The sequence below is a fragment of the Schistocerca cancellata genome, chromosome 5, assembly GCF_023864275.1.
Source record: "Schistocerca cancellata isolate TAMUIC-IGC-003103 chromosome 5, iqSchCanc2.1, whole genome shotgun sequence".
Taxonomy (NCBI): Eukaryota; Metazoa; Arthropoda; class Insecta; order Orthoptera; family Acrididae; genus Schistocerca; species Schistocerca cancellata.
The window spans coordinates 59,090,137-59,115,000 of record NC_064630.1 but is presented as its reverse complement, the minus strand read 5'-3'; the positions used below and the strand labels follow the sequence as shown (position 1 = coordinate 59,115,000).

General features: G+C 40.6%; 2 protein-coding genes across 4 annotated transcripts in view; one reads left to right on the top strand and one right to left on the bottom strand.

Moving 5' to 3' along the window:
* Positions 1-7,193, bottom strand: part of LOC126188058 (prefoldin subunit 2-like) — a 19,395-nt gene extending 12,202 nt beyond the window's left edge. Inside the window, exon 1 of one of the 2 annotated variants that reach the window (XM_049929502.1) lies at positions 6,972-7,193. The gene's annotated coding sequence lies outside the window, so the exon portion shown is untranslated. The remainder of the gene's footprint in view (positions 1-6,971) is intronic. The other variant, XM_049929501.1, reaches the window with a different exon arrangement.
* Positions 7,194-7,412: 219 nt separating this feature from the next.
* LOC126187537 (ras-specific guanine nucleotide-releasing factor RalGPS2) overlaps positions 7,413-24,864 on the top strand; it is a 394,688-nt gene continuing 377,236 nt past the window's right edge. The window contains exon 1 of one of the 2 annotated variants that reach the window (XM_049928682.1): positions 7,413-7,494. The gene's annotated coding sequence lies outside the window, so the exon portion shown is untranslated. The remainder of the gene's footprint in view (positions 7,495-24,864) is intronic. The other variant, XM_049928683.1, reaches the window with a different exon arrangement.

The window sequence follows — 24,864 nt, the reverse complement described above, 5'->3', positions numbered from 1 at the left end:
CGGCAACTTGAAATTAGCGGAGGTTGAGGCCTGGTGGGTAACATGAAGAGAGGATATACTGAAGGGCAAGTTCCCATCTCCGGAGTTCTGACAGGTTGGTGTTAGTGGGAAGTATCCAGATAACACGGACGTTGTAATACCGTGCCAAGATGTGCTGGCCGTGCACCAAGGCATGTTTAGCCACAGGGTGATCCTCATTACCAACAAACACTGTCTGCCTGTGTCCATTCATGCGAATGGACAGTTTGTTGCTGGTCATTCCAACATAGAAAGCTTCACAGCGTAGGCAGGTCAGCTGGTAAATCACGTGGGTGCTTTCACACGTGGCTCTGCCTTTGACCGTGCACACCTTCCGGGTTACAGGACTGGAGTAGGTGGTGGCGGGAGGGTGCATGGAACAGGTTTTACACCGGGGGCAGTTACAAGGGTAGGAGCCAGAGGGTAGGGATGGTGGTTTGGGGATTTCATAGGGATGAACCAAGAGGTTACGAAGGTTAGGTGGACGGCGGAAAGACACTGTTGGTGGAGTGGGGAGGATTTCATGAAGGATGGATCTCATTTCAGGGCAGGATTTGAGGAAGTCGTATCCCTGCTGGAGACCCACATTCCAGAGTCTGATCCAGTCCCAGAAAGTATCCTGTCACAAGTGGGGCACTTTTGGGGTTCTTCTGTGAGAGGTTCTGGGTTTGAGGGCACGAGGAAGTGGGGGAGGGTAGTTGCGGGATGCGAAAGCTGTTTTCAGATTGTTGGTGTAATGGTTCAGGGATTATGGACTGGAGCAGATTCGTTTGCCACGAAGACCGAGGCTGTAGTGAAGGGACTGTTTGATGTGGAATGGGTGGCAGCTGTCATAATGGAGGTACTGTTGCTTGTTGGTGGGTTTGATGTGGACGGACGTGTGAAGCTGGCCATTGGACAGATGGAGGTCAACGTCAAGGAAAGTGGCACGGGATTTGGAGTAGGACCAGGTGAATCTGATGGAACCAAAGGAGTTGAGGTTGGAGAGGAAATTCTGGAGTTCTTCTTCACAGTCCAATCATGAAGATGTCATCAATAAATCTGTACCAAACTTTGGGTTGGCAGGCCTGGGTAACCAAGAATGCTTCCTCTAAGCGACCCATAAATAGGTTGGCGTACAAAGGGGCCATCCTGGTACCCATGGCTGTTCCCTTTAATTGTTGGTATGTCTGGCCTTCGAAAGTGAAGAAGTTGTGAGTCAGGATGAAGCTGGCTAAGGTAAAGAGGAAAGAGGTTTTAGGTAGGGTGGCAGGTGATCGGCGTGAAAGGAAGTGCTCCATCGCAGCCAGGCCCTGGACGTGCGGAATATTTGTGTATAAGGAAGTGGCATCAATGGTTACAAGGATGGTTTCCGGGGGTAACAGATTGGGTAAGGATTCCAGGCGTTCAGGAAAGTGGTTGGTGTCTTTGATGAAGGATGGGAGACTGCACGTAATGGGTTGAAGGTGTTGATCTACGTAGGCAGAGATACGTTCTGTGGGGGCTTGGTAACCAGCTACAAAGTTTGCCAAGGTAATCCCATTCCTGATGTCCAGGTAGAGCTTCAAGGAATCCTCAGAACCTCAGGCCCCCTACAAAACCTTTCACCCGACCCCATCAACTTCCTGACCCCACTGACACCTCGAACCCCTACCTTCTACCTTCTTCCTAAAATTCACAAACCCAATCATCCCGGCCACCCCATTGTAGCTGGTTACCAAGCCCCCACAGAATGTATCTCTGCCTCCGTAGATCAACACCTTCAACCCATTACAAGCAGTCTCCCATCCTTCATCAAAGACACCAACCACATTCTCGAACGCCTGGAATCCTTACCCAATCTGTTACTCCCGGAAACCATCCTTGTAACCATTGATGCCACTTCCTTATACACAAATATCCCGCACGTCCAGGGCCTGGCTGCGATGGAGCACTTCCTTTCACGCCGATCACCTGCCACCCTACCTAAAACCTCTTTCCTCATTGCCTTAGCCAGCTTCATCCTGACTCACAACTTCTTCACTTTCAAAGGCCAGACATACCAACAATTAAAGGGAACAGCCATGGGTACCAGGATGGCCCCCTCGTACGCCAACCTATTTATGGGTCGCTTAGAGGAAACATTCTTGGTTACCCAGGCCTGCCAACCCAAAGTTTGGTACGGATTTATTGATGACATCTTCGTGATCTGGACTCACAGTGAAGAACTCCAGAATTTCCTCTCCAACCTCAACTCCTTTGGTTCCATCAGATTCACCTGGTCCTGCTCCAAATCCCATGCCACTTTCCTTGACGTTGACCTCCATCTGTCCAATGGCCAGCTTCACACGTCCGTCCGCATCAAACCCACCAACAAGCAACAGTACCTCCATTATGACAGCTGCCACCCATTCCACATCAAACAGTCCCTTCCCTACAGCCTAGGTCTTCATGGCAAACGAATCTGCTCCAGTCCGGAATCCCTGAACCATTACACCAACAACCTGAAAACAGCTTTCGCATCTCGCAACTACCCTCCCGACCTGATACAGAAGCAAATTACCAGAGCCACTTCCTCATCCCCTCAAATCCAGAACTTCCCACAGAAGAACCCCAAAAGTGCCCCACTTGTGACAGGATACTTTCTGGGACTGGATCAGACTCTGAATGTGGGTCTCCAGCAGGGATACGACTTCCTCAAATCCTGCCCTGAAATGAGATCCATCCTTCATGAAATCCTCCTCACTCCACCAACAGTGTCTTTCCGCCGTCCACCTAACCTTCGTAACCTCTTGGTTCATCCCTATGAAATCCCCAAACCACCATCCCTACCCTCTGGCTCCTACCCTTGTAACTGCCCCCGGTGTAAAACCTGTTCCATGCACCCTCCCGCCACCACCTACTCCAGTCCTGTAACCCGGAAGGTGTGCACTGTCAAAGGCAGAGCCACGTGTGAAAGCACCCACGTGATTTACCAGCTGACCTGCCTACGCTGTGAAGCTTTCTATGTTGGAATGACCAGCAACAAACTGTCCATTCGCATGAATGGACACAGGCAGACAGTGTTTGTTGGTAATGAGGATCACCCTGTGGCTAAACATGCCTTGGTGCACGGCCAGCACATCTTGGCACGGTGTTACAACGTCCGTGTTATCTGGATACTTCCCACTAACACCAACCTGTCAGAACTCCGGAGACGGGAACTTGCCCTTCAGTATATCCTCTCTTCTCGTTACCCACCAGGCCTCAACCTCCGCTAATTTCAAGTTGCCGCCGCTCATACCTCACCTGTCATTCAACAATATCTTTGCCTGCGTACTTCCGCCTCGACTGACATCTCTGCCCAAACTCTTTGCCTTTACAAATGTCTGCTTGTGTCTGTGTATGTGCGGATGGATATGCGTGTGTGTGCGAGTGTATACCCGTCCTTTTTTCCCACCTAAGGTAAGTCTTTCCGCTCCCGGGATTGGAATGACTCCTTACCCTCTCCCTTAAAACCCACATCCTTTCGTCTTTCCCTCTCCTTCCCTCTTTCCTGGCAAAGCAACCGTTGGTTGCGAAAGCTTGAATTTTGTGTGTATGTTTGTGTTCATAAAATTTTCACGGACATAAAGACAACAGAGACAATTGCACAGGAATGGAAATGTGCACCGATTCACCCCCTCTGCAAAAAGGCGACTAGACAGACCCTAATAATTACAGAGACATCTCATTATTACCAGTCACTTGCAAAATTCTCTCCAACGCATTACCCAACTGACTAGAATTACAAGCTTATACACAGATGGGTAAAAACCAAGTAGCTAAGCTTCAGAAAAGGAAGACCATTTATTCAACAGATTTGGCACCTGTGAACACTCCTGAAGGTCAGCCAGACAAGTTATGCCGTCATCATTTCATGGCTTTAATAAGTCCTACGACTCCATAGACAGGCAGACTCTCCTTGACACGCCAGAAGAATGTGGAATAGGCACAAAAACTGGGGTGGTCATGCAACTGACACCACATCCAAAATTAAATTTATGGGAGAAATCCCAGAACCATTTGAGATACACACAGAGAAAGACAATGATATGGTATCTCACCACTTTTATTCAACAGTCTTGGACAAAATTATCAACCAATGGGAAGAAACAGCAAAGGGGATTCAGTTAGGAAGAACGCGTACAAACAAGAAAATCATAAAATACCTGGCATTTGCAGATGCCCTGGCCATGCTTAGCAACAAGAGACAAGAAGCACAGAAATGCTTACATGAAATCTCTGATGTAGAAAGGGCAATGCTTAATCCACGCACACAAAATACAGAAAGGTTGATAGAGTGGAAAAATTCAAGAATCGAAGAAACTATATGCAAATAGGTAGTTCAAACAAGGCAATAAGAACAGAAAAACTTTAGGAAGCATACAAACACACATGGACTTACTACAATAAAAGAAACATATCAAAATAGACCATAATTGGGCACTACAATACAGATGTACTACCAGAAGCACTCTATGCATCAGAAATTACCACAACTGAAGCATCAGGTTTCACAGAGACAGAAACAAAAATAGAATGTAAACCCTCAGAAAAATTTAAGGAGCAATAAACAAGGGTGGTATATGGATGAAGGACCAACTAAAGAATTACACAAACACACAGACATGATAAGAAAATGCTGACTGATATTCTACACAAAACTATATAGAATGAACAGCAATACATTCACTATGAGGGTTTCTGCTGTAGCAAACAGTTCAATAAAAGAAATTGATTGCAAGAAATAGAAGAACACATAAAATATTCAGGAATCAATACGCAAATGATAGTAAATGAAAGAGACAAGTTCTGAAACAAAATTATGAACACAATACTTGAAGTAAAAGAAAGGAAGAACAATATGGATGTAACAAAGGAAACAAAAACACAGTCAAAGAATGAACAGATTTTGGGAAGACAAAATGAAGAAGTAAACAAGAAAAAATTGAACAATCATGTAACACTCAAGGTCAAATACTGTTGTAGGGGCATAAATGTGTAGTGATAATGATGATGATGATGATGATAATAATATCACTTGCATGATAAATTGTAGTGATATAGAATGAGCCATTTTATAACTGCATTACAAATTAATTTGTAAATATGACTATATATGCTGAATGTTTATACATTTTTTGTTATTATTATTGTTATTAAATACAGAGATGTGGGCTAGTAATTCCTACCAACTACCTTTCATATGTTACGCAATAGCACACATTGAAGGGGTTGTCAAGAAGAAACTTTTCCGTTTGATTTTAAATTTTTCATTGCTGTCTGTCAGACATTTATATCACTGAGCAGGTTATGAAAAATTTTTAGTTGCAGCATTGTATACTCCTTTTTGTGCACCCCCTTCTTGTACTAAAGACAACTTTAATGTGGAGTAACGAGTACCATTTTTCCTTGTGGTATCATTATTATGTACATCACTGTTCCTTTTGAATTGCAGAAGTCAGGATGTCCAACTCCTTAAACAGATGTCTACAAAATGATCATGTGTGGGCACCATGTGTTATCCTTACAACACATTTTTGAGCAATGAAGACTTACTTTCTTAAAGATGAGTAACTTCAGAAATGACAAAGCAATGGACTGCTTTTCACAGTTAAAACCTATGACATTGGTTCTCCTATGACCCCTGATTTTGGCAATGAATAGGACACAAAGTGAGTTTACTTTGGATATGTCAATACTGGCGAGTAGAGTGAGCAGGTTCAAGTAGTTGCAGGTTCCAGCCATTATACAGAGATGAAGGGGCTTGCACACAATAAGAATAATGTGGAGTGAAGAAATGCATCACACAAGTATTCGGACTGAGAGCCAAACCAACAAGTATCTGTAAATATTCTACATTCTAATACAGTGTTTTGTATTATACATAAAGTATTCATTGCACTAACTATATAGTACAAGCAGAATATCTAGTGCACACCATCAAAATTTGGCAATTATTTGAGCTTTGTAGCTCACTGACAACAGACTCATAATACATGTGAAGTTTGTCACTGATAAATACACTCAATTTAAACACAAATACAGCAGTAACAAAACTGACTTCCCTATGCAGGAAAAAATCTTACTCTGGCACAGGAAAGTGTAAATCACTGCAGCAACAAATCTTTGAATGTCTACAGTAAATTAACCGTGGTTAGCAGGCAAAATTCAATTTAAATGCAAACATCTCTCATTTCTGCTCGACAGATTCTACAACACAAAGGGATTTAAGAATTATAATATTTTGATGTACATTTATATGTAAATAAATATAAGCAGAAAAATAAATATAAGTCACGTAGAGAGAAGCACATTAAAAAAATATGAAAACGTTATTTATGTATTGCAGCATTCTACATCGGAGGAGCAAATTTCGTGCATAATCTGTTAATCTTGCAAAAATTCATTTCACTATGAACCTAAACGTACTTTTTTCTTATTTATAAACTATATCCTCAGTATCCCTGCTACATCACCTCTTGTTAAGGCAAACTGCTTAACATCAATACACCGATAAATCGCAAAACGACATATTTTCCTATATGTCGTCAATTATTACAACAATGTTCCTCATTAAACGGGCACACAATTTGATATAATTCTTCCAAAATCTTTAAAATCAAATTAAGACACAGTACGATGTACTGTCACCCAACAAATAGAAAACAAGAATGATTAGAAATGATCTCATCCTATTCTCAAACCGTAGATGAGGGGTGTGTGAAATCAGGTATTGTTCTCAAAACAAATCAATGCGGTAAAAATTGCAACAAGTTGCATTTTCTGCAGTGACATTTTTGACTACGGCCGGCATATTTTTTATTCCCGTAAATAAGAAACATCCGGCTAACAAGCGCTAAGTATATCTACTTCAAGGTGTATCCTAAGCTCACACATTGCTATGTAAAACACAGAAAATACAAAATATATCAAGTAATTACAAAAAATAAAATTTGATTATACCACCTAACCTCAAAAATTTTCAGTCTAGGTCACTTACTGAAATCTGAGAAACCGGAAGCAGTTTCAGCAAATAGTTCCTTACAAATGTGCTGTGCGAAATTACAATTATCGAGCAAAAAGCATAATCAATAAATTATGTTTATTAACTAGCAAACTAGAAACACCACTACGATCATAAATTCAACGAAAACACGCTTGTCGCTCGCTTAATGCTTAGTTGCGCAGTCCACAGATATTTTGATATATGTTTGATGCTCTTAGCTTAAATATCTATCGCAAGATTTTATTGCGGCTAACGCTATAATTTTGCGTGATATTTAAAAAGCACACCACGGTCAAGTATTTGATAAACATTCAAAGTTTGATAAAACAAAAATTCAGATTCAAATTTTTGCCTCATGTTATTTACCAACCTGTGTTTATCAGCGATCACAGACATGCGAAACAACTGACAGATGGTTTGTCAAATTTGAGTTAGTGGAATGTTGTTATAGCTGGGCGTGTTTGGATATTACCGGGAGAATACGAAAGGTTGGTGATCTTCAGTGCCTATAATGTTCCAGTTTGTGACGTATTTAGTTCCTTCTTACTTACAGACTTAAATAGTTATCAGAATTTGTCATATTTTCGTAAAAAAGCTGCTTTTACAAAATTATTTCGTGAGAATCAGGTGTATACGTAAAATTTGTACGGATTCATGCCGCCTACAATTTTAATTTTGTAGTCTAACAACCTAGACGTGTGCAGAAGTAGGTGACTCTAAATTAAGAGATATTGCGTGCTTTTTCGCTAGGTGAAATGAAATCCACGGTCCTCAAGATCTGGCATTCTATTTCTAATATTTAATTTTTTGTTTAGAGATTACCGCAAATATACACAGAATCGCCACACAGGAAGTTTTCCCTCAATGCATATTTTACCTCAAGTGCCCTGAGGTATTCTAAAATATCTTTTGCATATTCTACAGTAAGTAGTACATCATTTGCGGAGTCTTTGTCTCTATCCTGTATATTATACAGGGATGATTAACAAGAAGTCTGTTCTTTATTAACGCCCTGTTTTTCTTCTATGGGTAGTGAATCTGCATCATTTATGGCAACATACTTTAATGTTTGTGTTAAGCTGACAACTTAATTTTCCACATTTTTCAAAGGTTTCTTTATTGCATTTGAGACACTGCCTGGCTTCAATAGACACCTCAGCTCAACGCCTTCCATGCTATGTGAGCGTAATTTATTGCCAATTTCTGCTTGCATAGACGTCTTTTAAGTGCCATGTAATTTAGGCCTTGCATTCACTTGCGTTCCTGCTTCAGTTAGATGATGCCTATGGAATGCTTTTATCTGTTACCCACAAATACTGATTGCATCAACTACACTAATGCAATTGAGCTGCATACAATTTTAAATTTAAAAAACCCTACAACTTGATCACGGAGGTCTAGGGAATGCATGTCATATTATTCCATTGCTTGCTCTGCTCTTGGTATGACATTGCCAATTTTAATGAGATCTGTAACCAGATCCTCAGGTTTTGTGTCATACTGTTCATTATTATGTTGCTCATAACAGAACAAGACTCTTTACACATAATTATCTTTTTCGTTCAGTAATTCCATTACTGCTCCAATAATCCATAAAAGAAACAAAACACGGGATTAATGAGCACAAGAATCTGGGGCCAATCAGCGAGTGACAGTAAGTCCTGTTTTTATTACTAACTGTCAATTGTTTTGCCTCGAGCTAATTTACTGAGAAGCAGTTACTCTCTTGTAAATTCAGTGGGGCAGGCTCACTATCAAATGTGACGTAGCTGCTAATAGGTGCCCAATCATCTGTATTCTTCCAGAGGGAAACTCACATGACAAAGCAAGTAAATTTTCTCAAGATAAATATCTGAGATTTCTCCTACAAATAAAGCTACAGCATGTAACAATTGAATGAGCCATGACTGGCATAAGGCACTTGATTAAAATGACATATAGTGGGCTCAGTTTTCCATTTTTTGCCACTGATTTTTAATGTATGTTCCTTTAAAATAAGCCAGCATTATTAGATCACCATTTATTATTAATAGAACAGTTTGACAGAGCACTGAAAGACTTAAGTCGAAACAAGGCCCCGGGAGTACACAACATTCCATTAGAACTACTGACAGCCTTGGGAGAGCCAGTCCTGACAAAACTCTACCATCTGGTGAGTAAGATGTATGAGACAGGCGAAATTCCCTCAGACTTCAAGAAGAATATAATAATTCCAATCCCAAAGAAAGTAGGTGTTGACAGATGTGAAAATTACCGAACTATCAGTTTAATAAGTCACAGCTGCAAAATACTAACACGAATTCTTTACAGACGAATGGTAAAACTGGTAGAAGCCGACCTCGGGGAAGATCAGTTTGGATTCCGTAGAAATGTTGGAACATGTGAGGCAATACTGACCCTACGACTTATCTTAGAAGAAAGATTAAGGAAAGGCAAACCTACGTTTCTAGCATTTGTAGACTTAGAGAAAGCTTTTGACAATGTTGACTGGAATACTCTCTTTCAAATTCTGAAAGTGGCAAGGGTAAAATACAGGGAGCGAAAGGCTATTTACAATTTGTACAGAAAGCATATGGCAGTTATAATAGTCGCAGTGATTGGGAAGGGAGTGAGACAGGGTTGTAGCCTCTCCCCAATGCTATTCAATCTGTATATTGAGCAAGCAGTAAAGGAAACGAAAGAAAAGTTTGGAGTAGGTATTAAAATCAATGGAGAAGAAATAAAAACTTTGAGGTTCACCGATGACATTGTAATTCTGTCAGAGACAGCAAAGGACTTGGAAGAGCAATTGAACAGAATGGACAGTGTCTTGAAAGGAGGGTATAAGATGAACATCAACAAAAGCAAAACGAGGATAATGGAATGTAGTCAAATTAAATAGGGTGATGCTGAGGGAATTAGATTAGGAAATGAGACACTTAAAGTAGTAAAGGAGTTTTGTTATTTGGGGAGCAAAATAACTGATGATGGTCGAAGTAGAGAGGATATAAAATGTAGACTGGCAATCGCAAGGAAAGCGTTTCTGAAGAAGTGGAATTTGTTAACATCGAGTATAGATTTAAGAGTGAGGAAGTCATTTCTGAAAGTATTTGTATGGAGTGTAGCCATGTATGGAAGTGAAACGTGGAAGATAAATAGTTTAGACAAGAAGAGAATAGAAGCTTTTGAAATGTGGTGCTACAGAAGAATGCTGAAGATTAGATGGGTAGATCACATAACTAATGAGGAGGTATTGAATAGAATTGGGGAGAAGAGGCACAACTTGACTAGAAGAAGGGATCGGTTGGTAGGACATGTTCTGAGACATCGAGGGATCACCAATTTAGTATTGGAGGGCAGCGTGGAGGGTAAAAATCGTAGAGGGAGTCCAAGAGATGAATACACTAAGCAGATTCAGAAAGATGTAGGCTGCAATAGGTATTGGGAGATGAAGAAGCTTGCACAGGATAGAGTAGCATGGAGAGCTGCATCAAACTAGTCTCAGGACTGAAGACCACAACAGCAACGGGCAATTCCATGTCAAATCAACAAGTGCCACAACCTGACCCTCTCAGATTTTTTTGAAACTAAGTATGCGTATATTACTCATAAATCATGACAAATTTTTTCACATTTTTCTGACAAAAAGTTACCAAGTAATGGACCTTCAAAAATTGAAAAAATGGCAAATTTTTTACTCACGGAACAATGTTGTTTTCTTTACAACTTACGTTCTAATTAAGCTAGAACAATAAAATTTACTTCATTGGAAAGTTCCTTTAAAGAGCTTTTAATGATACCAAACATCAATAGTTTAATATATATACACACAAATTGTTAAAAAAACAACATTGTTGAATTTACCGAATTTTAAAAAACTGTATTTTTAAAATTCTCAAAAAAATATATGTGAAAGATACACTTTACATCTACATATTCTGAAACTTTCAACTTGGGATGAGCATGGGATCACTATCATAAGTAATTTTACGTTAAGGGTGGTGCTTTAAAAATTCGTAAAAAGTAATGTATTTTAGATATTAGGCCTACTTCCCACCAGCTGTATGTTGTAAAATGTGGAAATTAAAAATAACTTATAATTGATAAAAGAACATATGTTTTATGCTTCTGTAATTAATAAATACGAAATGAAAACTTAAAAAAATAAAAAAAACACAGAAAGATGAATACCTGAGACCAGACCTAAATTCAGTTAGTGAGTACTATTATTTACAAATAGGCATCCTATTAGTGCACTTCTTCATACTTCGAACTAATCAGTCTGTTGCACATCAAAATTTCTGCACTGGATAACTTATATGTTCGCCCTGTAGCAGTTTGAGGGTTCACAATTGCCACTACTTCCCTACTGCTTATGGAAAGAATGTCTGGATGACTCGGAAATGTAAAAGATGGTTACGGTCCATGTGGATGTAAGAAACTAACTGTGATTTCATCCTTGTCCTGATTTTTTTCACGTACATAGGTTAACCATCAGTGTCCATTATAATCACAAACAACATATCCATTTATGTCTTTGAACGGTATTTTATCACTGTCAGAAGCTGTCACCAGTTCAATTTTACTATCATCAGAGTTTGAACACACGTTTGTTATTATTTTGTCCTTGCTAAAAGGAATAAAAGCGTGAAATTTTTGTGTCCCTACAATTTTGCAGCATTTCTCAAATCTCTTCATAAGTTTCATTTCTTCATTTTTGTGATCTTTAGTAGCATACTTGAAGTTCATTCCTTCTATGTTATCCTTGGCAAACATATAAAGTTGTTTTGGTGTCATTATTTGATCACTGTATGGCTGTTGCAGACTTGCTCGAGCTGCAAGTCATTTAACAGTTCCACCATCACTAGCTCCCTTCCCATGCAAGGTGGCTGAAATATGCCATTCAGCTTCAGTTTGGAAATCGTCTTCATGATGGCACAGGTTGATAAAGTTCTTCCTATTTTTATAATGAGCTGCTGCTCCATCAGAGAAATAATATATTTTTCTTGGTTTTCTACCGAATTTAACAGTCAAGAAGTCCATCAAGTATGATTGGAACAAATGCACAGCAACAGTGTCATGTGTTAGGCATTCTGATATGATTACAAGACATGTGTGCTAGAGTTTGTTCCCATCCTGTTACAAGCAACAATGGGATGAATCGTTGCTTGCATGTTTGTCCAGTGATAGCCTTGAACTTCGTCCTGGATGACAAAGGAGTAATTCTCAGAAAAGTCACAGATCACTAAGGCCTCACCTTCTGTAAGTTCATTTCTCAATCTCTTTTGGAAGGTTGGTTGTTGACTAGCAACAAATGAATGTCGTGTAAGCGATTTTAATTTATCAACAAAAAAAATCAATATAGTTGTCAGATGATTTTATGATTGTTTCTAGAGATGTGTGATCAACAGAAACCCATTGCTGATAAGTTATATTATCAATATCATTAGTATTCAACAAATCTTGTAAATATGTCTTAAATGTTTCTGGGCCAGGGCATAATTTACATTCACCAAAATGACAAGCAGGTAATCACGGACTACATACAACTCTTGCAATGCAGTCTTTGAGTTTTTATTGGATTATCTTCATCCTTTGTCAGCTGAGGAATGTTAGATCCAGTCAGCATGAGTTTGAAGTTTTGATCCATAGTACACACACAGAAACTGTGTACCACTACTTCCAGCTAAAACAAAATTTTTGGGACGTAGGTCTGCAAACTTCGAAAATCCAATGTGTAACTTTGGATGGTCGTCTTTAAAGTTCGCGTAAATTTCTTTCAAATTACTTAAAACTAGCCGTTTTTGTACTTGCAGTTATTCTCCATTATCTCTCACAAGCACAAAACCTTTTTCCCAGGCATTGCCGTGCTTATCTCATCAGAACAATAAAAGTTTCTAACAAAATCAGCAGTTGTTTGATCAAGAGTCTTGTCAGGTTTTGGGTTTGGTGAAGACAAAATTCCCTTGGCCTTCACCAAATCTTTTACTCTTCGAGCCATGTAATTTGTTACGTTAAATTCATCTTGAAGCTTCTTAACACTCCAGCTTTTAGATAAAATGGTAAAAATTTCCATCTGTTTACTTTGAGATGTACATGTACGAATTTATCTTTTAGCTGACTGATCATCTCAGGTTCTGCATGATCATGTACCTCTTCTTCTTTTTCGGAAGGAAGCAATAATACCTTTGTTTGAATTGCTGAAGTTAATTTAATTAGTTTTTCCTTAGGATATTTTGCTTCACACAGTCGTTTCTTCTTAATTGGCGATTCACCAACAGACTGCAAAGAAGCATTCAACCTTTTTAAGGCCCCACTTGCTGCAATGTCTTGTACGTCACTATCACATAAAACCCTGTCACTTTCTTGTTTCACCACAGAATACAGTAGATCATCATCATCATTTTCTGTGCTAGATGTATCACAAATTTCTACTCGTGCAATTTTTTACGGCAGTTGTCACACGCTTTTTTGATTTAAAGGTTTTCTTGCTATCATCCATTGTGAAACAAGCCGTAAGTGTTTCTTGTGGTTATTGTGGCTCTTTTCATTAAATGGATTACAGCAGAAAGCTGAAATTTTAGGCATTTTATATTTCTCAAGTGAACAAACTAATTTAAAAAAATATTTTTGAAGTTGAATGCCCCAGCTTTCTATATTCAATACTACACAATATTACTTCTCTATTCTTTCACTTCCTGTAAAAAAAATATTTCATTATGTTAATAGTATGCAAACATTAACTGGTTGTAGGCATATAAACTTACAGACTCTTCTGAGGTTTGTACAAAAGTACCTTTAAGCTAGATTCGAAACACATTTCAGAGTTAATCACATAATTTTACTACAGCTGCCTAACAACAAAAGAATGTGTGGGTCACTTTCAACAATAGGTGAAAATTGCTGACAATATTAACCAGAGATAAAATACTGAATAGCTTGCAGATAGTAGCACAGAATAATCCTTTTATAAGAGATAGCTTCCTTTCTTTCCCGTGGTTTTACAGCTATTAATAAATAGTTAGCACTAAAGTTTAATAAGCAGTTATTTGTTCCAAAAGTACAATTTGTGGACCATGTAACAAAATCCAACACTGTAATATTTTCATGTAAAGCAAATTATAGAAAGTCACCTATCTGACTGTGATTTTGGAGAATCATGGTAAACATAAAATTGCTTTTGATAGTGATCCCATGCTCATCCCAAGTTGAAAGTTTCAGAATATGTAGATGTAAAGTGTATCTTTCGCATATTTTTTTTGAGAATTTTAAAAATACAGTTTTTCAAAATTCGATAAATTCAACAATGTTGTTTTTATAAACAATGTGTGCGTGCGTATAAAAGCTCTTTTTCAAAGATCTTTCCAATGAAGTAAATTTTATTGTTCTAGCTTAATAAGAACACGAGTTATAAAGAAAACAATATTGTTCCAAGAGTCAAAAATTTTTCATTTTTTCAATATTTGAAAGTCCATTACTCGGTAACTTTTTATCAGAAAAATGTGAAAAAATTTAATTGTGGTACTCTTTATGAGTACTATAGGCATACTTAATTTCATTTAAATCCAAGAGGGTAAGGTTGAAAACGATGGCTTCATTTGTTGATTTGACGTGGAATGACCCCAACAGAACATTTGTATGTGAACTGAAGATCTTCAAATTTTCGTGCCTAGGTTTTCATTTCTAGTACCAGGGGTGAGTTCACGAATAGTTTCATGAAAAACTGCCTATTGGCTTCCGTCTCGGGTTCTTCGGCCGACGTTCATCTAATGATTTTTCTGACGTTTCGCCAGCACGAGTGGCTGGCATTGTCAAAGCTTCACCCTCCATTGCCGGTGGTGAACTGGAGGCGAGCTCGCGGCCGCAGACTATATGTACCTGGCGCGCCAACGTCCGAGGGCTTCTCCACGGTCATTTCCGGTGCGGTTCTCCTCTTGCTACCTGCGACGGTCGTTCGCTGCAGTACGGGAAGCCAGGATCCGTTTACCTTAAGGCTTTCCTCCTTCTTGTTGAAACTGTTCGCGTGTTTTTGGATTTCTACAGCTTCTCTGAACAAGCGCGTGTGATAGTGCTTCTCTACAGCCAGAACTTCCGTGTCGGCGAATTTTATTGCGTGGTCGGTCTCATTCAGTGCGTGCTCTGCCACGGCCGATTTCTCCACCTGCCCCAACCTGCAATGTCGCTTATGCTCTTTGATCCTGGTGTTAATGGATCGTCCAGTCATTCCGACATAAACTTTTCCGCATGTGCAAGGTATACGGTATATTCCCGACATTGCAAGTGGGTCTCTTTTCTCCTTCGCCGATCTAAGACACTCTTTGATCTTCCTTGTCGGTTTGAAAATCGTCTTTACGCCGTGTTTGCGCAATATACGGCCGATTCTGTCCGTCACTCTGGGAATGTATGGCAGAAAGACCGTACCCGACATTTCTTTTTCTGGTTCCTTACTTCGCCGAGTGTTTGGCTCTGTTACACTTCTAATGTAATTTGTGGAGTACCCATTGCTCCTCAGAACAGTTTCCAGGTGTTGCATTTCTCGTTTGAGGTGTTGAGGCTCACATATTCGTCCTGCTCTCTTTACGAGCGTACTAATCATGCCTCTTTTCTGGCTCGGGTGGTGGTTTGACAGTTTGTGCAGGTATCGGTCCGTGTGTGTCGGTTTTCGATACACGCTGTGTCCCAGGTTTTCGCCGTCCCTTGTGACCAGCACATCTAGAAATGGCAGTTTCTTGTCCTTTTCTACTTCAATGGTAAATGTTATGTTGGCATGGAGGCTGTTCACGTGTCTCAGGAATTCACCGAGCTGTTCTTCACCATGGCTCCACACCACGAAAGTATCATCGACGTACCTGTACCACACCTTAGGTTTGCAAGTCGCCGAGTCCAGTGCCTGTGCTTCGAATTGTTCCATGAAGAAGTTGGCCACCACTGGACTGAGAGGACTACCCATGGCGACGCCTTCCAGCTGTTCGTAGAAATCGCCATTCCACGTGAAATAGCTCGTGGTGAGACATGCATGGAAGAGCTTTTTGATGTCTTGCGGGAACATGGAACCGATGTGCTCCAGAGCGTCGCTGAGTGGCACTTTCGTAAATAACGAAACAACATCAAAACTGACCAGGATGTCGTTCACCACCGGCAATGGAGGGTGAAGCTTTGACAATGCCAGCCACTCGTGCTGGCGAAACGTCAGAAAAATCATTAGATGAACGTCGGCCGAAGAACCCGAGACGGAAGCCAATAGGCAGTTTGTCAACAAGTGGCCACGAAAGCCTCAACAATTTTGAGTTTCATGAAACATTTTTGTAAATACATTAATGTCAATTCGGTTTTACTGATCAGTGCAGAGGCCTTTGTGTAATTTCACTCAAATATTTGGGAGCTGATGATTTCAAACTCCATCTTCTCTTATTGATCCAGATTTTCTTGGAATTCTGTTAATCATTTCGGATTAATCCTGAGGTAATTTAGTATACAAAGTTGAGGGTGGTATCCTTCCTTAGGCAAAAGTGCAGTTAGCTTACCTGTGTCTTCTGTTGGATGCTCCACTTCGTAACTGTGCAATGAATTATCTGAAGTGAACATAACTAATAGCTGTATTTTTGTGGTAAGATTCATACATTTTTCGATTGAGCTAATGTTCTGTGTCTAAAGACCTTGGCCCAACTTAAACTTCTAATGTCACCCCTCTTAATCTGTAGGTGGTTAAAACTCTGGACTTACAGTTGAGAGGAGTGAGGTTCAAATTCCAGATCAGCAGTGCAAATTTATGATTTCTGTTCTTGTACCAAATAAAATATTGGGATGGTTTCTTTTAAATGGACACTCCTGATTTTGCTTTCCACCCTTCCCTTGGGCTAAGTACATAAAGACTTCATTAATGGGACATTATATCCTACTGTTCCTTCCTTCATTTTCATTTTGCGCCATCCAAGTTTTATGCACGATATCAAATCCTCTGCCTGCAACACACAGAATTGCCCTCATGTTTCAAAACATTTTAGTATCCAGGAGTGTCTGGTGTGGAAAGATTTGCACTTTTTTTACCTCTAGTGAAATTAAAAGAAAAGTTTTATCACTTTAATTGATAAAATTTGTCTGTGTGTGGTATATCCTCAAGGTAGCACAAGCACACAAGATTGGCATGCTCCTCTTAATTTTGAGTTGTATAATGATTTAATTCAAAACTGAATAATCCTACCACAGTAAAATTATATTTACCCATATATTTCTAGGCTTAATTGAAAACTGGAAATATTGCTTGTTTGTGCTTATCTGGTCAGATATGTTAAGACCTAAAATCATTTACTTTGGTCCAAAAAGGGGTCCAATATTCAGGAACACAATTTTCAATATATTGACAGCAACCATTAAAAGCTTGGTTTCAGATAAAGCACAGTTCAAACAGGGTTTTGAAAGACTTTTTAATAGTCAACTCTTTCTATTCTATAGATGAATATCTTAACAGGAACTGTTAGACCAGCTTAAGTAAAAATGTGTGTTAGATTTCAGTTTTGACAGCACTTGGTCACAACAGTCAAGATTAGGTATTTTATGTATGATACATTTATTAAAAGTACATAACAATGTTTCATTCTGGTAGTGTATTAAATCAGTAAATATTAGCAGTTCCAGTTTACTGTAATTTATTCACATATTTTGACAGCCTCCTGATCTGTTCTACACACATGAGAATGGTCTCATGTTGGGGCTATGGATTGTAAACTGAATTCAATCTAATCCAAAAAATGTTAAACAGTGTTTTGTACAGGATGCAGAGTGGGATGGATGAGTCATAAAGTGGGGGCAAGAGAGAGTGGTATCTGGAATATGTAGAGAGCTCACCCTAAGGCCGGAGGTAACATTTGAATGCCACTCTAAGAGTTTGATCAGAAATAATAAAGGAATATTTAGGGAATGAGAAAGGTGGCAGTTCCTTTATGCAGTTCCTTTGTGTGGCTGGTGGCTGCTCTTGGTGAGTAAGGCCAGAGGCAGATGGCAGCAGCCATCTGCTTAAAGTCGGAAGTCTGATGTACGAGAGAGTAGAAGCAGAGGACACAAGGGCATCTACTATGTATGACTACTAGCACTTGAGTCTGTTCTGTCTGAAGTCTCGAACACGAGAGCGGTGCAAATGCATTCTGCCTGCCAGGACCTCCCAGTGACACACGTGACTTGCTTGGCATGTACCCTATGGGTGAACATAGTGTGGGTATGTCAATTTATGTAGCAGGTGGCTGAAGTTCCTTGCCAGTGGCATTTAGTGGAATGAACTATTTATTTCCTGAAGGACAGGCTGGTTTGGCATATAGGCACTGGTGCCATTATATTTGGAGAGTACTTCAAGAACTCAATGAAAAATGTAGTTTGAGACAGAATTTGGCATAAAACTCTGAATATTCCCAGACTCGTTGGCCTCCCTGTATGCTCCTAAGTTTATTTTTCTGCTTGATCCACGCTTCAGTAAAAAGTGTTCTTGAAAGTAATATTTTATTCTGCTAAAATAATTGTAGTATTTGTCACCATATTTCTTACATCTGTTGCAGCTATTTATTTTCATACATTCTTAAAGTGTGGTACATGCTTCCTGTCATAGCTACATAATTAAGGATTCACACAAGTCGGCAATAGGTATCATAAGTTATGGATCCACAGCGTGACCCAGGAGTAGTGATAAATATCCAGGGATTTGACAGGAAAAGTCATTTGAAGCAAAAAAATCTAGTAAACATGGGCTTTATAATGCTTACCCTAGAAACTCTGAGCATTTCTTTGTCTTTGTTACTGTAAAATACATATCTTCTACTGAGTGAGTTCTTGTTGCTCTTAAGGTATGTGTTTTAGAGCCTTTATTTGCTGGATTGTTTTGTGTGGAGTGATCTTTTGTGTCTTACCCCTGAATACTGATCATTTGCTCTGGGATATCCTGTATTCAGCTTTTTAGTTCTGTTGTGAGTTGGGATACTGAACTTAAGGAGGTGGATCTATAATATTTTGATTAGTAGGCCTACATGCCAGACTCTTTGGAGAGTACCATTCATAAGAAATTTAGTGGTTGTAAAGTTCTACAACTCTTTTTGTCTGATGATGTGGGGAAGAACCTTCTGTCTTCAGAGATCGTCGTATACGGAATCCCAAGATATGAGTAAAATAGTGGGTTCGCACGTTACAGAGTAGAAAAAATTAATTTAATTTTTCTAATTTTGACACTATTTAATGAACAGCTCAGTTGTGAAGTTGTTTGCTAATCCTTGTAGGAAAATACAATGTTTCTGGGAGCATGAACAGGTTGCATAGTAAAATAAAAAGTTTCTCCTTCATAACACTTTCCACACTGTAAAAGATTTCTTGTAGGTCTATACACATTACATACTCGTAAATATGTGAAACTACTTTATAAATTAACCAGTCTGCATTGTAACGTTTTTCTGATGAATACTCTGTGGCACATTTAACAAATGGGCACTTACAATGTAATTAACCCCAGGTATCATTTTGTCAGCCTCCAGAATTTTTACATTATTGAAGATTACAACTCTATTCTTGCATTAAGATACAATCGTGTCAGGGTCGAATAAATATTCACATTATTATTAATTTCCCCCCCCCCCCCCCCCCCCCCTTGACACATAGCTGTAAATAACTGTATCAAATCTGAGAAGACACAGGTTACAATCACTACTATCATGTCATTCCTCTGTAATTCGTAGTGGTGCCGTCATATGGTGACAGACAAGAGGTTTCACAGGCCTGTGCTGAGAACTTGCCATCATAGTTAAGGAACAATTTGCTGCTAACTTAATTTTTCATGAAGAACTCAAAATTGGTTTTATGGGTAAAAATGTGAAATTAGTAGAATTTCTATCTGGCTGGAGGCATAGAGCAGTAGTATATTGACAAAACCTTTATCTGAACATTTTCTGTTTCTAAAGAAACTTAAACTTTTGTTAGTGAACTAAAGAGCTTTATGCATTGACTTATGCTCTGGAGGCTGCTAAAACTGTAGCCATTCAGAACATCAGAAGCAAGTGTTATAATGTATGCTGCTACACAATTGAAGACCTTGATTCAAGAAGGGGATAGCACCACTTTTTTAATGCTGTGTAAGGGGAAAAGCTTCTTTCCGTAAAGGGAGATAATTCATATTTTTCAGACAACTGCTGTGCACAAAATAAAAACTGTGCTTTCATATAGTGTGTTTCTGCTTGTTTAAGGCTGGGGAGATTTGAAAATGTAGACTGATTTCCAGGACCAGGCCATTGCTTGCGCCTTGCAACTGATGTTTTGATTGCATTGATAAGAACATTAGAAAAACAAGGTGAATTAATGTACCAGAAGATTATAAAAAACTTGTTAAGAGAACATCATCAATGAAGTTCAGAGTTATTAATGTTGAAGGGTCATGTTTGAAACTGTCAGCTATCTACAGCTGATGTTTCTTGAGGATGTTAAGAGTAAAATGAATGCAAAATTCAGTGTATCTAGATATCATATTTTTCTTTATTCAAGCACATCAGATGCCTTGTGTTGTGATCACCAGAGTGCAATGTACTAGGAAGAGTTTGATTTTATAAAAGCTGGGCAAAAAGTAACACTAACTGCTGAGCCTGCATATAACAGTAGGCATTCCCGTTAAGAATGTCAAACTCAAGGACACAGTGAAACTTGCTCGGCAAAATGTTTGTAAGAGTGGCATGTGCTGCTGTGGATCTCATATATTGGGATTGGGTCTGTGTTCCAAAAGTGATGATTCTTCCTCTTAGAGTGACTAACTTGAAAGTCAGAGCCTACAAAGTAAACTTTGACTCTTAATCAACTCATATAAATGATACATGAAATACCATTCCAGATCTTTTAAATTAGTTTTTTGTTCCTCCTGAAAAAATTGTAAAATGAGTTATCCCCTTCTTGCACTGCTGGCTTCAATTGTTTTCAGACCTGGTTCAAAAATTCATCATGGTCACCTATTAACTCGATTTATTCAAAGTATGGAAAGTTCAGCTTGGAATATCAATAATATTGTGAAAAACATAGATTGCTACTCACCATAAAGATGATGCAGACAGGCACAGCAAAGACTGTTACACATTGGTTTTTCAGTCAGAGCCTTATTCAGAAAAGAAAAGAAAAGGAAACAAGCACATTCACACAAGCATGCACAACTCACACATTAATGACCACCATCTCTGGCTGCTCCAGCAACTGTCACGTTGAACAAAATCCAAAAGCAGCAATCATGAGTGTGATGGAGATAGAAGGGTAGGGATGGGGAGAGAGGAGTCAACCCTGCCTGACAGAGCATGCAGGGACTAGATGGTAGGAGGACAAGACTGCCAGGTGCAGCTTCGGAGACAGAGGGGGTGGGCAGGTGATAGGAGGGAAACAGAGTGGAAAAGGAGAGGAAGAGAGAAGGGGGAAAGACTGGTGGGCACGCTGGTAGTGAGTGGCAAAAATGAAGGTGAGGGTGAGGGGGACATGAATTGGAAGTAGGTGACAAGAGAGAAGGGGTGGAAACTGTTGGATGGAGGATGTGGGGACAGTTGGTTACCATAGGTTGAGGCCAGGATAATTTCAGGAGCAGAGGCTATATTGTAAGGATAATGCCCATTTGCACAGTTCAGAAAAGCTGGTGGCGTAGGGTAGGATCCAGATGTACTGGGTTGTGAAGCAGCCGTTGAAATCAAGCGTGTTATGTTCAGCTGCATGTTGTGCCACAGTGTGTTCCACTTTGCTCTGGGCCACAGTTTGGTGGGGCCATTCATTCAGGCAGACAGTCACTTGGTAGTCATACCAACATAAAAATCTGTGCAATTGTTGCAGCAGAGCTGGTGTGTGACATGGCTGCTTACCCAATTGGCTTGGCCTCTGACGGGGTAGGACAGTGCTGTAACAGGACTGGAGTAGAAAGTGCTGGGTGGGTGAATTGGGCAGGTCTTACACCTGGTTCTTCCACAGGGATATAATTCCTTTGGCAAGGGGTTGGAATTGGGAGTACATAGGGAAGGGTTAGAATATTGTGGAAGTTGTGTGGGTGATGGAACTCCACTGATGAAGGGAGGGAAGGATCTTAGGTAGTATGTTCCTTGTTTCAGGGTATGATGATAGATAAAGTGCTGATTAAGGATGTGGTTCAGATGTCCCAGTAATGGGTGGTACCGGGTGATGAAGGGGGCGCTTCTTTGTAGCTCGTTCTTGGAGGGGGTGGGAGGATTGGGGGTGTATGGAGTTAGGGCATGTGAAATCAGTTTGCAGACTAGGTCTAGGGGTTAGTGCTTGAGTGTGAAGGCCTTTGTGAGACTTTCAGCTTTGCAGATAAGCCATCTCCGGGTAGCTAGGCTGTGTGGGGGGCAGTCTTTTGATGTGGAAGGGTTGGCACCTGTCAAAATGCTGGCACTGTTGACATTAGATTTAATGTGGACACAGGTGTGGATTGAGCCATCAGAGAGGAGGAAGTAGGTGTCCAGGATAATGGCACACACTGGGTTGAGGTGGTCAAGGTGGAGAGCATGGGAGAGAAGGTGTTGAGGTTCTGAAGGAATGTTGATAAGGTGTCTTGGCTGTGAGTCCAGATAATGAGGATATCATCAGTAATCCTGAACCAGACCAGCACTTTTGGGAGACTAGGAAGGTTTCCTCTAGATGGCCCACAAACAGACTGGCATGGGAGGGTGCCATGTGTGTGCCTATGGCTGTGCTGCAAAGGGATACATTACATTCAAAGAAATAACTGTTAAAAAAGTTAGTAAGGTGTATAAGGAATGAGGTAGCTTTTTGGATTCTGGAGGATATTGGGAGAGGTAGTGTTAAATAGTGGGAAGACCATGGGTGTGGGGGATGTTTTTATAGAGGGAGTGGTGTCTACAGTGACAGGTAGGGATCCAGGAGGTAAATTGCTGGGGATGGTGAAGGAAGTGGTTGGTATCTTTGACGTGGGAGGCTAGGTTTTGGAAATTGATTTGATAACTGAAATTCTTTGAGTGGTATTTCCAGGTTTGTTGGGTTTGTGGATTTTGGGGAGCATGTGAAAGGTGAGTGTACTAGTGTCATAGGGGTGACGTGAGAAAAGGTTACAGGGGAGAGGTTCTGGGAAAGGCCTAAGGCTTTAAGCAGGGATTGGAGGTTATGTTGTGCTTCAGGGATGGGATCACACTGGCAGAGTGTTAAGTGGAGGAGCCAGACAGTGGGCAGAATCCTTCCCTGGTAGTCTCTGCAGTTTATAATGACTGTGGTGGAACCTGTGTCAGCAGATAGGATGATTAGGTCAGGATCTGTGTATAGCTTTCCTTTCTTCTGCTGGATATTTGTGTTCTTAGAAGAGACATTGTGAATGATGGTGAGGCCAAGTTGGAGGTAAGGAATTACTAGACGTTCACTAGGGGGTGGTTAGATGGGGGGATGGGGGTGGGGTTGGATCACACCAAGTGTGAACTGGGAGAGGCAGGGTTCATATTGGGACTAGGTTGACTTTTGTTGGACAACTGTTGACAAAGAAATGTTTCCTTTGCAGGGGGCAGGTCTTTAACAAGTCTGCCATAGTAAAATTTGGCTGTATGACTGAAAGTGAGACCTTTCAGTAGGACTGAAACTTCTGTGGAGGCTGAAGATTATGGCGCAAAAGTTAACAGCAGAGTTCTGGGATTTTTTTGGCTCTGAATTTAGTTGAGTGGGAATGTGGCAAGTTGAAAAGGTCAGATAGGCAGGTCCTGGGTGCTATGAGGGGTTGACAAGCAAGAACACTGTGGGTAGAATAGGGGTTGGATATTGATGCCCAAGGTGGCAGTAGGTTGGATAACGTGTGGAGGTGGCAATTCGAATGCTCTTCCAGGTATTGGAGAGTAATAGACTCATGTGGTTTATGTAATAGGGATTGCACAGCAGCAGTATCTTGTGAAGGGAGCTGGCGTGGTTCTGGGATGCCTGTGTATAGAGATGTTTTCTTCAGTTCCAGGTTTTTGAGGGACAGGGACTAGCAGAATCTGAAAAGGATGGTTAGGCCATTGGGAGGTGGATCCGGGTGTTGGAATAAAACTGAGGTATTCCTGCCTGTCGTACAAGGCAACTAAAAGGAGTTTCACATGTTTTGGCCTTTATGTGATGGTCCCCTGTAGGGTTTGACCTCCATTCTTCAAAATTTTCCCGAAGAGCGAGCCAATTGGGGAAGGGCACCTTACAAGGTGCATCGTGTCCATCGTGCATATAGATCATTAGCCCACTATCTCGTTGTCGCATTGCAGTCCTGCCTATTCTCCATCTCTTGGGCGAGGACACCTTCCTGGGTGCCTTTTCCACCTTGCACTGTGCAGTGTCGATTTCTGCGTCGACGATGACCATGGACTTATTTGCGCCTGATATCCAGCACGGTAGCCAGTCCGTTGTGGGGCAGCATCGTCGAGCAAGTAGTGGTACAGCTCGACCTTTCTCTTTTAAATACTAGTGCCTTCACACATTTCAGTGTGGCGCATGGCATGTAGTCAGCCATCGACCTTTCGATCTGCAGCCCTAGCCTGTTACCATCTGTCCAATGGAGTGTGCATGACAACTTGTGCAGTACCCTGTTGGCTGTAGCCCCCTGACCACACAGGGATCGCTCTGCTGATGCCTGCGCCGTTAACTCCCCACGTATGCCAAGGGGTAGATGCCCATCTCCCTGGGGCATCGGGGCTGCCGGCAATGGCCATCTTGCCATGTGGCCTTTGCTGCAGCTGTGTGGTGCCTGTGGGGAGGGGCCCTGGTCGGAGTGGGTGGCATCAGGGTGGATGACACGCGATGAAGTGTTGTCCATCAGCAGTCTCTAAGCAATCACGAGCTCAGTTCAATGCACAGAAGTATGACCCCCAAGTCGTACGCCACCCTGGCCACACCATGGGAGGAACATCAGG